General features: G+C 38.4%; 1 pseudogene; it reads left to right on the plus strand.

Moving 5' to 3' along the window:
- The first annotated feature begins 7418 nt into the window (after window positions 1-7418).
- LOC107707610 (nuclear factor 7, ovary-like) overlaps window positions 7419-12943 on the plus strand; it is a 12235-nt pseudogene continuing 6710 nt past the window's right edge.

The following is a 12943-nucleotide window of genomic DNA, read 5'->3' on the forward strand; positions in this document are numbered from 1 at the left end:
GCCGATCGGGTCTAGTCAAGTCTGTGTCTTCCCGGCCGGGTTCGGGTCCATCTTAGAAATAATTGACGGTCCGCGTCGGTTCCGGGTAGTACATTTTTGACATTTCTCGGTTCTGCACGGGCCCGGGTCCAACTTTCAAAATAATAGACGGGTCCGGGTCGGTTCAGTGTAGCACATTTACGGGTCTCTTCGGGTTCGGGTGCGAATTTTTGGACCCGTGTAGACCTCTAATCTGAAGCATGGCAAGGGAACTAGAGGACGCGATGTCTCGTTCCCTTCTCAGGGGACCATGGTTACATACGTAACCTGAGACGTTCCCTTCCAAAGGGAACTTCGAACTGCATCCTCTAGAGGCCGCTTTGGGGAATGGTATACCCATGCAGTGGGAGTGCCTTCCAGAAACCACGGCGAGCACTAAGTACTAACTCTACCATAGCCATGGGAGTTGCCCCTAGGATGCCTTGAGAGCTCTCAGTGACATTATCCCCTTCAGCCAAGGGCCTGAGCTGCATACCCGAAACAACTTACCTGTTAAGGGCTGGGCTGGGAAGCCCGATCCTAGGGCAGAACTCAAATGCTTGGAATCAGGAAAAAAAGAGATTCCTTCAAGGGGATATGGCCAGGTGTCTAATAAACCAACCAGACCCTGGCCTGTCGTCCAGGGGGCTACCACCAGTTCTGAATGAGCCTGCTCAAAGAACTGGTTCAACAGATCTTTGGTAGCAACACCCTGCTCAGTATCAGCAGGGATACATAAGTTGAGTGGAGCCCAAGGTGGAAACCCGGGGCCTAAACCAACTCAGAGAAAGGGAACGAGGTTGACAGCATGTAACCCTTACCATACAGGATTTTAGAAAGTGCGCAGAATGCTTAGCGTGCACACTTACCACAATGTGGATTTTAAAAGTGTACAGAAAGCTCAACATATGCACTTACCATAACATGGATTTAGAAACACTGTTACTAAGGGGTAACTGAAGCTGTCATTTAGGCAAGCCTAGGAACCCTACGTGACTGTGGCACGATCAGGGAGCGACAATTAATTCAGCGGAAGACCGCGTGCTCAGAGCACATGTGGATTATAAAAGGCTTATCTCATAGAAAAACCCTCCATGTGAGGGGAGTATCGCCAACTCAACCATAGCAGTCACAGATCAGACTCCGGAGCATCTGCTCACAGATGCTCAGAAGGTAGCGGCGTGCTCGCAAGGAGGGGAGCACAACTAGCTCACTCAGCAAGCAACCCGCCAGCAAGGGAGAAGATGGCCTAGCAACCTGGCATGACTACTAACCGGAGCTCAAAGGAGTGGAGGCCCAACTTCAAAAATAGAAGGGGGACTCAGACGCTCAATCTGGGAGCGGTATGCTCATAAGAAACCCCCTAGTGTGAGGGGAGCACTGCTAATCTCAACTAATAAGGAGAGCAGCTTAACAGGGAGGTGGAGAGAGGCCTAACAACCTGAGGCTGCTGCTTAATGGAGCTCAAAAGAGCAGAGAACTGGATGAGAGGAGGCCCCAGATGCTCAATTGGGAGTGGCAAGCTCAAAGACAACCCTCCGAGGTGAAGGATGCACTGCTAGGCTTGACCCAAACAGAGGCAGCTTATCAGGGAAGCAGCAAGCGGCCCAACTACCTGATGTCACTTCCACAGAGCTCAAAGAGCGGAGGCTTCAACCCCTAGTGAGGAGAGAGAGGAACCCAGCTCAAATTACGCGATCAATAGCCCAGTGGCAGAGTATTTAGCTGTCAAGTAGAGAGGAGGACTCGCACAGTCTGCCCAGGACCGGCGAGCTCAAAAGGACTCTCCCGCAGTGAGGGGAGTACAGCCATGTCCGGGAGGCAGACAGATCACAAATGGGACATCAGAAATGGGATCCAGCTAGAAGGGGATCACACATTTCTACAGGGAGCAACAGGGTCCCAACATAGAGGCAACTGACCAAGGAGGCAACAGAGACCTCAGTATACAGGGCCTAACAACTCAGTATTGTTGCAAATTGAGTTTTTGGGAGCAGCGCTCTAGGCTCTCAAGCTGAGGCGTGCCTTTAGAGCACACACTGGGAGCGACTCATAGCTAACCCTCACAGTGAGGGGAGCACTTCTCAGCTCAACCAGAAGGCAGTGCTAGATTAGAAGGGGTAATCCAGCAGGGCCCAATAAGAGACGGTCAGCTGGTGCAGCTGGATGCAGTCTCGTGCTCTCGATAGAGAGCGTGGGTCCTGTATAACCAGACCCAATTGAATCCGTAGAAACAGCGGGACCCAATAACCATTCATGCATACACAGCTACTGCTCCTCAGAGCCGAAGCATTCAGGAAGGGTTTCCGCAGAAACGCAACTCACTCGTACCTCAGGGAACACAGTGTGCTCAAGCCCACTCCGCTGAGGGGTGATAACTGGTTCGACCATAAGAGCAGTGTGACAGGGAGGACCCATAGGCCTGACCGTCTATCGAACTGCAGAGTGGAATTAAGGAGTGTTAAGCCACTCAACGCCTCAGTGAAAGGAGCTCTAGCTCGGAGAACGTGCATGATGGTTGAGGGAAAGACTCTGAGAAATCTCAGAAGACCCCTCAGGGTGAGAGATGAGTAGCGAATCCTGGCCAGGGCAGTTTCTCGAAGCAAACACCCAGCCAGGGGATAGGGAGCAGGGAGCACATCATGAAGCATATCCTCTGAAGAGTGCTCAACCTGAGAGAAGGACCCGCAGGTCCTGAGGTTGCAGCGTTTTACTGGGGACCTAACACTAAGCTTGTAGCTCCGCCATGGTGTGCAACGAAGCTGCAGCCTGACCTGCTGCCGCGTATGCCCTGCCATTTAAACAGATGTATCTTGAAGGGGTTTGGATGGCAGGGAGGGAACCTTAAGAGAATATGTATCCTCCATAGAGAGATAGCAAGCCAGTGTCTCTTCAACAGGGGGCATCTTCTCATAACCATTCTCATGCACCCCCTCACAATGTTGGCATAACTAGTATGCTGAAATCTATGAATGCGAGACGAGAACAGATTTTTCCAAGCCTTCTCGATCTCCACATGGAGATCGGGAAGAAATGGAAGGCTCACTTGAGCTGGAGGGCTACAGTTAGAAAGATAACGCTCATCTATGCGGACTCGAGGCGCCACTTTCTTGGCCCACTTCCACGGCAAGTCAAGCCTTGGGTGAAAGGGAGAGGCCCTTTTTTAACTCATCAGCCAGGCCCACCTGCGATTCCCATGAGCTCATTACCGGAAATGCATGCTTCAAACAAAACAGCCCTTGAAGACGAAGAAGAGGATGACGTGTTCTCCCGGCACTCTTTTATACTGTGGTCGCGCCAGGTAATGACATCATAGGCTGTCGCCAGCCAATGTTATTTTTGTGTTTAGATGTATGCTTCAGACTCCGGTCACGCTGAAGGCGTTCCCCAAAAGACATTATGGGGACATTAAATGACATTATCTGTAAACCTTATGAAAAACAGAAGCACACTAGTACTGGCTACCAGGCACGTGCACAGGTAGGGCTCAACCTGTGCAGAGCACATGCCCTTTTTGCCCTTACACTCCGAAGTGCCCTTTTTTTGGAGATGGTGTTTTTTTTTTTCCTTCAATAAATCAATGATATTGGTCACCCTTTACATCTGTCTGTCTGCTTTACAAATATTTAGCTAATGAAAGGTATTAAAAAGAGCTTGTGACTAAATCTTGTTGGATCCGCTCAAACTGTCAGTAAACCTCATAACTCCACCCCCTCTATCTTGACTTAATAGTGAATAAATCTAAAGCTTTTGAGACTATTATTTTATTATTTTGGCCTTTTTCAGTTTCAGCACATGCCCCTCAAAAGGTCTGTGCACGGCCCTGCTGGCTACAGTATGAAATAATGCCAAACAGCCTATGCAATCATCACGATGAATGTTTTTCCATTCATTTCATGCAATAGTCATCCTCCATAATGTGTAACACAGCATCTACTTTGTATCCCTTTGCCCTTGAGACAGTGTAACAGAAACAGGCTAGACGCATATTGTTTTTTTTTATTGTTTTTTTTACAAAATACTGATTCCAGAATATTGTCTGTTTTATTTTTATTATGGGTTTGCGTAAGCTATTGCCTTCTCAATAATCGAGTAACTACTGAAACATGATTTTATAAGAGATACTTGGTTAGATTATAATGGATGTTCAAAGGTAGTGTAAATAGTATAGTCGGTTAAACGGATATATCACCTGATCTGTGCTCTACTGTCGCACAAGTGTCTCCTCAAAGCTTTTGAAACCAAAAGTGCAAATTTGACTCAAGTTGAAACTGGCGTGTATAAAATGCACAGGCTGGCCCCCCATGAAGGATTTACACTGGTGAAACATACTGTATTCTATATCAGTGGTTCTCAATTCCAGTGGTGGGGTCTCTCTAATCTGATGCCCTCGGTTCAGTTCATGGATCTCCCTCCTAATGAGCTGGTGATCTGAATCAGGTGTGTTAAATAAGGAAGACATACAAAATGTACATGTGGTACCCCAGCACTGAAATTGAGAACCACTATTCTATACAAACAAGTAGAATATAGTGTTTGATTTCAGTCTTTAATAAAACAGCCACTAATAAGTGTGTGTTCATTATATATATATATATATATATATATATACAGTATACAGTATGTTGTTCAGAATCTGTTGTTCAGAATCTGTTGATTTTGTCTCATCGGCTCCTGTGATTCTGGTTCCAAACACTGCACATCCAGATCTCGTACTTTCTGATGATCTGACCTGTGTGAGATTCAGCCGAAACAAAGACTTTACACTAATAGCCTAAACAGGAAAATAAGTGGCAATGTTGCAAAATTCTTCAGTTATGAACAAATAAATTCTATTTGCAGATCTACACATGACAATATAGTGTCATTATTCAGATCAATTTAAATAGTTCCAAATGAAGCTAAGGTAAATTAATGAATGTATGTAATAGAAATCAATGAATGTATGTAATAGAAATCCTTCACTTGCTCATGTAAAATCAGTTCTCACTTCAGTGAGGCTTTACTGAAATCTAGTGGTGAAATTGAGCAACTGACTGAAAACGTCAATGGCTTCATTAGATGACATTCAACAATAATAAACAATCTCACAATTTATTTGATAAGTCTGAATTACACTATATAAATTATATACAGGACTATGTTCTGTATATACCTGAATATACCTGAATAGATGAGTGGACAATATATCTGCATAGATGAGTGCAGATATAATGAAACCTCAACTTTCATTGAGGTTCCATTATTTGGAACCTCAATGAAACGGATTTAAAAATATGTGAGCGGAAACGCAGAAAGAACTGCTTTGAAAGAACTAGAAGAAAAATTCATATAAATGCATTTTATTATAGCAATAAAAGGCCTATTGACAGCGATGAATAATGAACATGTTTGAATAACACCAGCCTTGAATCAAAATATTGTATTCTATAATATTTGTTCCTGTATTTTCCAAAATGGCAATTTTATGGTTAGTTTGTGTAGGCTACTACAAGCACTTATGCATTAAGCCATCAAGGATTTTATACAAATATGTTATTTTTTAAATATAACAGAATGAGGAAGAAAAATCTATTCTGATTATTCTGGTTTGTGGATTATGTGTGAATTTGTGTTGATTACTCATCGATTACTCATTACATGCATGTGCATATCATGAAGCGATCTGAAACATTTTCCCTGCAAATATTTCTGCAGTTATTTATTAGCCTACCTATTTATGTCCTGTATTTCTGTCAAATGAACCAACAATGCCAATAATTCATGATTTAATACCAAAAAACACTGAACCTTCCCCTAACATTCCCATATGGTTCCCATTTGGTTATTTTGTTTTTGTCAGTTGAGATCGATGTGCGTGCTTTTGCCTGCTCTTCACATTATTTTGTTTTTGGGAACCAAATAAGTCTGTTCTAGGAACGTTCCCTGTAGGTTCAGATAACCTTCCCAGAATGTTCCTGCAGGTAAACTAATTAAAACAATGCAGATGTTACTGTGATGACCAATAGAGACATTATTCTAATGCTGAACTATACAATCCTTCATAAACAAACTCTATTTTGCAGAAATTCATGCCCAAAATAAGCTTTTAATAAAGTGTAGAAATTAGAGCAGTCAAATTGCAATATAATGATCAGATATATCCAATTTTATAGCTAAAATATTAAGCCAAGGTTAAGCATAGTGTGAAAAGCATGTCATAAACACCTGGGTTTGTTTATATATTTTTTTTTTACTGCGTGCCTCTGATGTGCACACACGCTTTCTCCTGTCTTCCACAGAAAGACATGTACTTGCATAATTTTGGTCTGTCTTTACCTGCTTTCTCAATTAGCTCAGTAATTTCATGAAGCTAGGAATTTTCCTGTCCTCCATACTTTATTATATAGATGCCATATAATATTCACAGATGCATCAGACAGGTTTTTAATCATAGTATGGTAATGGCATAGGCTATCTCATCTTTACCAGATTTTTGATTGGCTCCTCCCTAAGTTCTTCTCAATTCAAGAATGTTATCAGAAGACCATTTCTTCACGATTTTGTTTATTATCCTTTCTACTTTATTTGTGTTTGTTCATTCATATTAATTTCTTCATTTGAATATTTATTCCTGCAATTTTATATCACTTACATACTTATGTAATGCCTCCCAATGTGTGGTTTTACCTTTTTTTCCCATCTTTTCATCTGTTTTTTGGTAAATCCATACCTATTTTACATGTGATTAGATAGTGATCACTACCTATTGTATTGTTAGTGCCTCGCATTTTGCATTTAAATCTATAACATCAATATCCCACTTCTGTTTTAATAAATGTGACCTGCCTGCATGTCCTTCAAGTACAAAGAGTAAATGTCAAACACATGTTTCTGCTTTTGTGCTATCTTGTTTCTTTTGTTTTAATGTGTAAATCAGAAGGAAGTGGACGTGAAAAAATGCTCTGGTTCTGTCGTTAACTTGTGTGTATTCACACAGAACCGAAGCTCCAGACCATCCCTTGTACAATAGTGTTGATCTCGATCAGATTTTAAGATCAGATGTCCAATAACAGATAATAATATCAATACTAATACAATTAAAAACATTAATATTAAATCACCACCCAGCATCTGATAAGACAAACAAAGAGTTAAACATGAGACAAGATGATGAAGATGCTGAAGCTCCACCCTCTTACATCACTTACCAGGAAGTGACTGTCTTATTTCTCCTCTCTCTTCTTTACTAATAAAACCACAAAAGAATCAGTAATCAGTGGAGAATGAAGAGAAAAACCTTGAAGGAGGATTTTTTTAGCCGTTTGTATCTGAACAGACAGCATGATTTTTGTGATTATGCATTTTTTTTAACCATTATTCAAAAAGTTGAAGTTTAAACTACTGGAGCTCACACAGTGAAAATGGATTCACTATCTGCAGAAGAGCTTTCTTGTCCTGTATGCTGTGAAATCTTCAAGGCTCCTGTTATTTTATCGTGTAGTCACAGTTTCTGTAAAGAGTGTCTTCAACAGTTCTGGAAAACCAGGGAAACTCAGGAGTGCCCTGTCTGCAGGAGAATATCTTCTCAAGCTGAACCTCCATATAATCTTGCATTAAAAAACTTGTGCGAGTCGTTTCTGAAGCAGAGAAATGAGAGACATTCATCTGGGGAGTTCTGCAGTTTACACAGTGAGAAACTCAAACTATTCTGTCTAGACGACAAACAGCCTGCATGTGTAGTGTGCTTTACATCACAACGACATGACAATCACAAATTCAGACCCATCAGTGAAGTGGTTTCTTCACATAAGGTAAGACAGATATATGATTTTTATTTCTATATTTTTCAATACTGTGGATTATATACAGAAAGGGAGCAAGGATTACTCCCTTTATAGCATCATCTCATTCAGTTTCAAGACAAGTTGTGCTTATATATATATTCATATATATATGGAAGCTTATATATATATATATATATATATATACATATATATGGCAGCAGTGCATTTTTCATTTACGCACAGAAATAATAGCCAAAATAAACACATGGCTGAAAAAATAAATAAAATGACCATGGTCTGATGTTAAATTAATTATAAAAACAAAGATTATAAATACAAACAAATTTATTTGTACCATTTTGCTTATATCTTCCACCTTCAATACCATGACTGAGGTGCCCTTTGCTTATATCTTCCACCTTCAATACCACGACTGAGGTGCCCAAAAAATGGCTGCCCACTGCTCCGGGTGTGTGTTCACGGTGTGTGTGTGTTCACTGCTGTGTGTGTGCACTTAGGATGGGTTAAACGCAGAGCACTAATTCCTAATATGGGTAACCATACTTGGCCACATATCACGTCACTTTCACTTTCACTTTCTTTCACTTTTTCACTTTCATATTGTGCTTTACATATATGAACATATCACACAAATTGCTGGTGTCTTATAGATTTTCTCTTTAAATTGCAGGAGGAGGTCAATACAGCACTGAAGTCCTTACAAAAGAAACTTCAACACAAAGAAAACATTAAAGGAGAGTTTGAGAAAACACTTCAACACATCAACGTGAGGATTGATTCTTTTGACATATTTGCAAATTTGATTGGAACAGCTGAATTGGGTTGTCTGACATAAATGCATGTCCTCTTATTGACTGGAATACACAAAAACACACACACGTACACAGTCGTTTGTGTAAAACACTTCTGTTAGCTAGCTGCTTCAAAAGTGCACAGAAATATGTGGCAATCTCACTGGCTACACAGCAAAACCCCCAATGTTATCACTCTCAATATTTCTATAATAAAGACTGTTGTAAGAGTGTTACAAACTAACACTGAAGCAGTGTTAAAGTTAAGAGGACAAATTCTGAGTGTGGGTTAACATACATGGCCTTCACCATCACATCACTTAATTTCATTAACTTTAGCACTGCTTCACTGTTACTTTTTTAACAGTGAATTTGCCACAATCATGAATCTTGCGTAAATATATGAGTAAATTCTGAGTAATTTGCACGTAAAACAGACCTTCCCGAAAACTCTCCTCCGGATTCACAAATGCTTCGTAAACGTCTGATTTGATAGTTAAACGTGTATGTTAATTCTTAGTCTTAGTCTTTTATTTATATAGCACCATATAATTACAATGTTCATTGTCCAAGGAGCTTTACAATTCAAAGATAAAACTAACTACCAACAAAAAGAAAACAATATAACCCTAAAACACAGTTAAGAAAAGAAAAAAGGCCACATATATACGGCACGCATTATTTAAAAGCAAGAGAGAATAAGTAGTCTTTAAGTTTATGCTTAAAAATGGACAAAGTGGGTGTGGATCTAATGTGTTGTGGTAAACTATTCCAGAGATTGGGACCGGCTACCTCAAACGCTCTATCACACCAATGTTTCAGTCTAGATCTTGGCACCTTTAGTTGAATTTGATTCGCTGACCTAAGCGATCTGGAGGGCTGATGAATTTAAATAAGGTCAGAAATGTATGTAGGAGCATACTTATGAATAGACTGATAAACAAATATAAGTACTTTAAAATCAATCCCATATCTTACCGGCAGCCAATGGAGGGAGACAAGTACTGGCGTAATTGGCTCCCACTTACGCGTGCGCGTCAATAAACTCGCAGTAGAGTTCTGTACTAACTGCAAACGAGAAAGGACAGAATGACTAAGATCAAGATAACGTGATTTACAATAGTCCAGCCGTGATTAAATTAAAGCATGAATATTCTTTTTTGTGTACAAAAAATTAAGAAATTACTTGATTTTTGAGATTTGACGAAGATGGAAAGAGCAAGACCTAACAATTGAATTAACTTCCTTATCCATTTTAAGGTGACTATCTATAATATAAGCCCAGATTTTTAACATGTATTTTCAAATCAAACTTAAATTGAGAGAACTTTGCTTTTAAATTGACTGAGGAGGATGCTGGACCAAACACAATGATTTCAGTTTTCGATTCATTAAGATGCAAGAAATTTGTAGACATCCAATTTGTTAAGTCTTTCAAACAGGCTGCCAAGACCTCAAAATCATTTATATCTCTTTTTTAATGGTAAGTAGATTTGAATATCGTCTGCAAAGCAATGGAAGGAAATGCCATGTTTCCTAAAAATATTCCCCAACGGAAGCATATAAAGAGAAAATAAAATGGGAGCAAGAATACAACCTTGTGGGACTCCACAGGTAAGCTTGGCTACAGATGAAGTGTGGTTTGCAATATAAACTGCACAGCATCTGTTATGCACGCAAGATGCAAACAATTCCAGAACATTACCCCGTAGGCCCACATAGTGCTCTAGACGAGAAATGAGAATGGAATGATTAACTGTATAAAACGCTGCTGTGAGGTCTAAAAGTATTAATAATTACTAACTACTAAAAGTATGTTAATGAATTCCACTCATTCGTAAATAGGGTGCTTGTGCACGCTCGTTCACAATTAGCATAATCCCCGCCTATGAATTACTCTACGCAAATCGTCTGTCCAGGAACGCAGTGGAATATTCTGGTCTACTTTCTCAGGTTTGGCTCCATTATATTGCATAAATGCAAAAAAGACTTATAGACCATATGCCTAACAATAAATATTCAATAGCGTGTGTCCACCAAAGAGTTTTTAGCCAGCCGAAAAAAATGTCAGGCGCTCTATGGCAAGCCGTTTTGACTTTTATTCCTTCACAGGATATGAATTCTTGATATCAACAATTCAATTTTCACTAGTTAAAATGCTAATTCTTGATATCAGGAATTGAATTTCTACTAGTAACAATGGCTATTTTTGATATCAGCAATTACATTTCCACTAGTAACAATGTTAATTCTTGATATCAACAATAAAGTCATCACTCGGAGAAATCGATTTCTTGATATCAGCAATTAAATTTCAACTAGTAAAAAATATTATTCTTGTTATCAATAATTTATATCCTGGAAATGGCAATAGGCAAGCCGTTTTGACTTTTATTCATTCGCAGGATATGGATTGTTGATATCCACAATTCAATTTTCACTAATTAAAATGCTAATTCTTGATATCAGGAATTAGATTTCTACTAGTAACAATTCTAATTCTTGATATCTGTAATTGTATTTTTACTAGTTAAATGTCACCATAGGCTGGCATTCAAAATCAATTGTTGGTATCAAGAATTGATTTCTTACTAGTTGAAATTTCAATTTCACATATCAGAAATACAATTACTACTTGCTAGTAAAAACCTTTATTTTTGATATCAGTAATCACGTGGTTACTAGTACAGATGTCTATTCTATTATCAACAATTTAATTGCTACTAGTTAAAATGTTCATTTTTTATATCAATAATTAGATTGTCACTAGTGACAATGTTAATTTCTGATATCATGAATGTGATTGTTACTAGTAAGAAAGCCATGTTAGATATCAGAAATTATATTGATATCAGAAATACATTTTCAAATATCAGAAATAACAAATAAAAAAAAAAAGATATCAAGAATTCACATTTTTACTAGTAACAAGGCAATTATTGATATCAACAAAGGCGGTTGATATCTAAAATTGCCCTTGCAACTAGTGAAAATAGAATTACTGATATCTTGAATAATATTTTAACTAGTAAAAATACTTTTACAGATATCTAGAAATGCAATTTTTACAAGTAAGAATAGCTATGGTAATGAGTTCATGAATATTAATGAGATCTGATTTTCCCCACAATGCTCGTTTTAGCGTCAGCATTGGCCAAAGATGGCGGAATAACATCCACTCACAGAAACGGCTCCTCCTTTATTTATTCGTTTAGTCAATGAAACATAAAAATAATATTATGTCAGATTTTTTTTTTTATTGTTTAAAAAGTCGTTTCATCCTATTTATTTTTTTATTGGCCACCAGGTGCTTCGGATAATTAAAGGAAAAAATAAACAATACATTAATTTAGCTATCAATTATTTTATCATTGTCATGAACATAAAAAATAACCTCATGTCGATTTTTCATGTTTATTTTTGGTTTCATTACACTTTCTTCTAATCCATCAAATAAACTTTTGTGTACAGTTACTACAAAATTAGGTAAAAACAGATAATAATGCTTCAAATAAAGTGTGAAAGTTTTGCTGGATATTTTTATTTTTATTTTATTTACATGGCTATAATACAGAATGAGTCCCTATGCTGCGTGCCCATTCGTGCTGGCGTTTCTCCTTGATTTAAGGCGGGTGCGTTATATTGCAATGCTATTGTTTTTTACTGTAAATTTTGCTGTATTATTATATACACCGGCACGTTCTCATATGATGAGCCAAACTACTGTATTTGCACTCTCTGCCTAATTTGGCTCGGATTTTCTTGACCAATGGGACCAAATGGGTGCGCAAAATATGACATGATACACACTGTAATACGCTAACCCTCTATAGGACTAATTGTGAATTTACAGCATAAAAATAATTGACTTTATATTTTACATATATTTAGGAGTAAAATCATTTTCCAAAATTTGTTTTCTTCATCTGACCTTTGACCTTATTTTAGGGATCCGTCATTTATAACTGACTTTGTCCCATTAGGGTAAATTATTTTTGGCAAATTGTCTGAAACTTCACACACAATCAGATGCTTTTTCACTATCTGAAAAGATATAAAGATATATAAAGATAAATCTTAATGAATTTTCAATTGTTTTCTTGTGCTGCTATATTTGATTTGGAACTCGCGCGTGAAAATTTCTAAAACTTGACACAAATTCGGATGCAATTTCACTGCCTGAAAACCATGTCTTAGTGTTTCAGAAGCATTAAAACAACTTTAACATTGTGTTTAATCTTGGAATTTCAAATCAATTATCGTAGCACAAGTGAAAGTCAACAAGACAGACAAAAAAACTTTAGAAAACACATTTGGATGTACAATTATATTTTTTATAACTTGAAT

This window comes from Sinocyclocheilus rhinocerous, unplaced genomic scaffold, assembly GCF_001515625.1.
Source record: "Sinocyclocheilus rhinocerous isolate Xijiao unplaced genomic scaffold, SAMN03320098_v1.1 scaffold1737, whole genome shotgun sequence".
NCBI classification, from domain to species: domain Eukaryota; kingdom Metazoa; phylum Chordata; class Actinopteri; order Cypriniformes; family Cyprinidae; genus Sinocyclocheilus; species Sinocyclocheilus rhinocerous.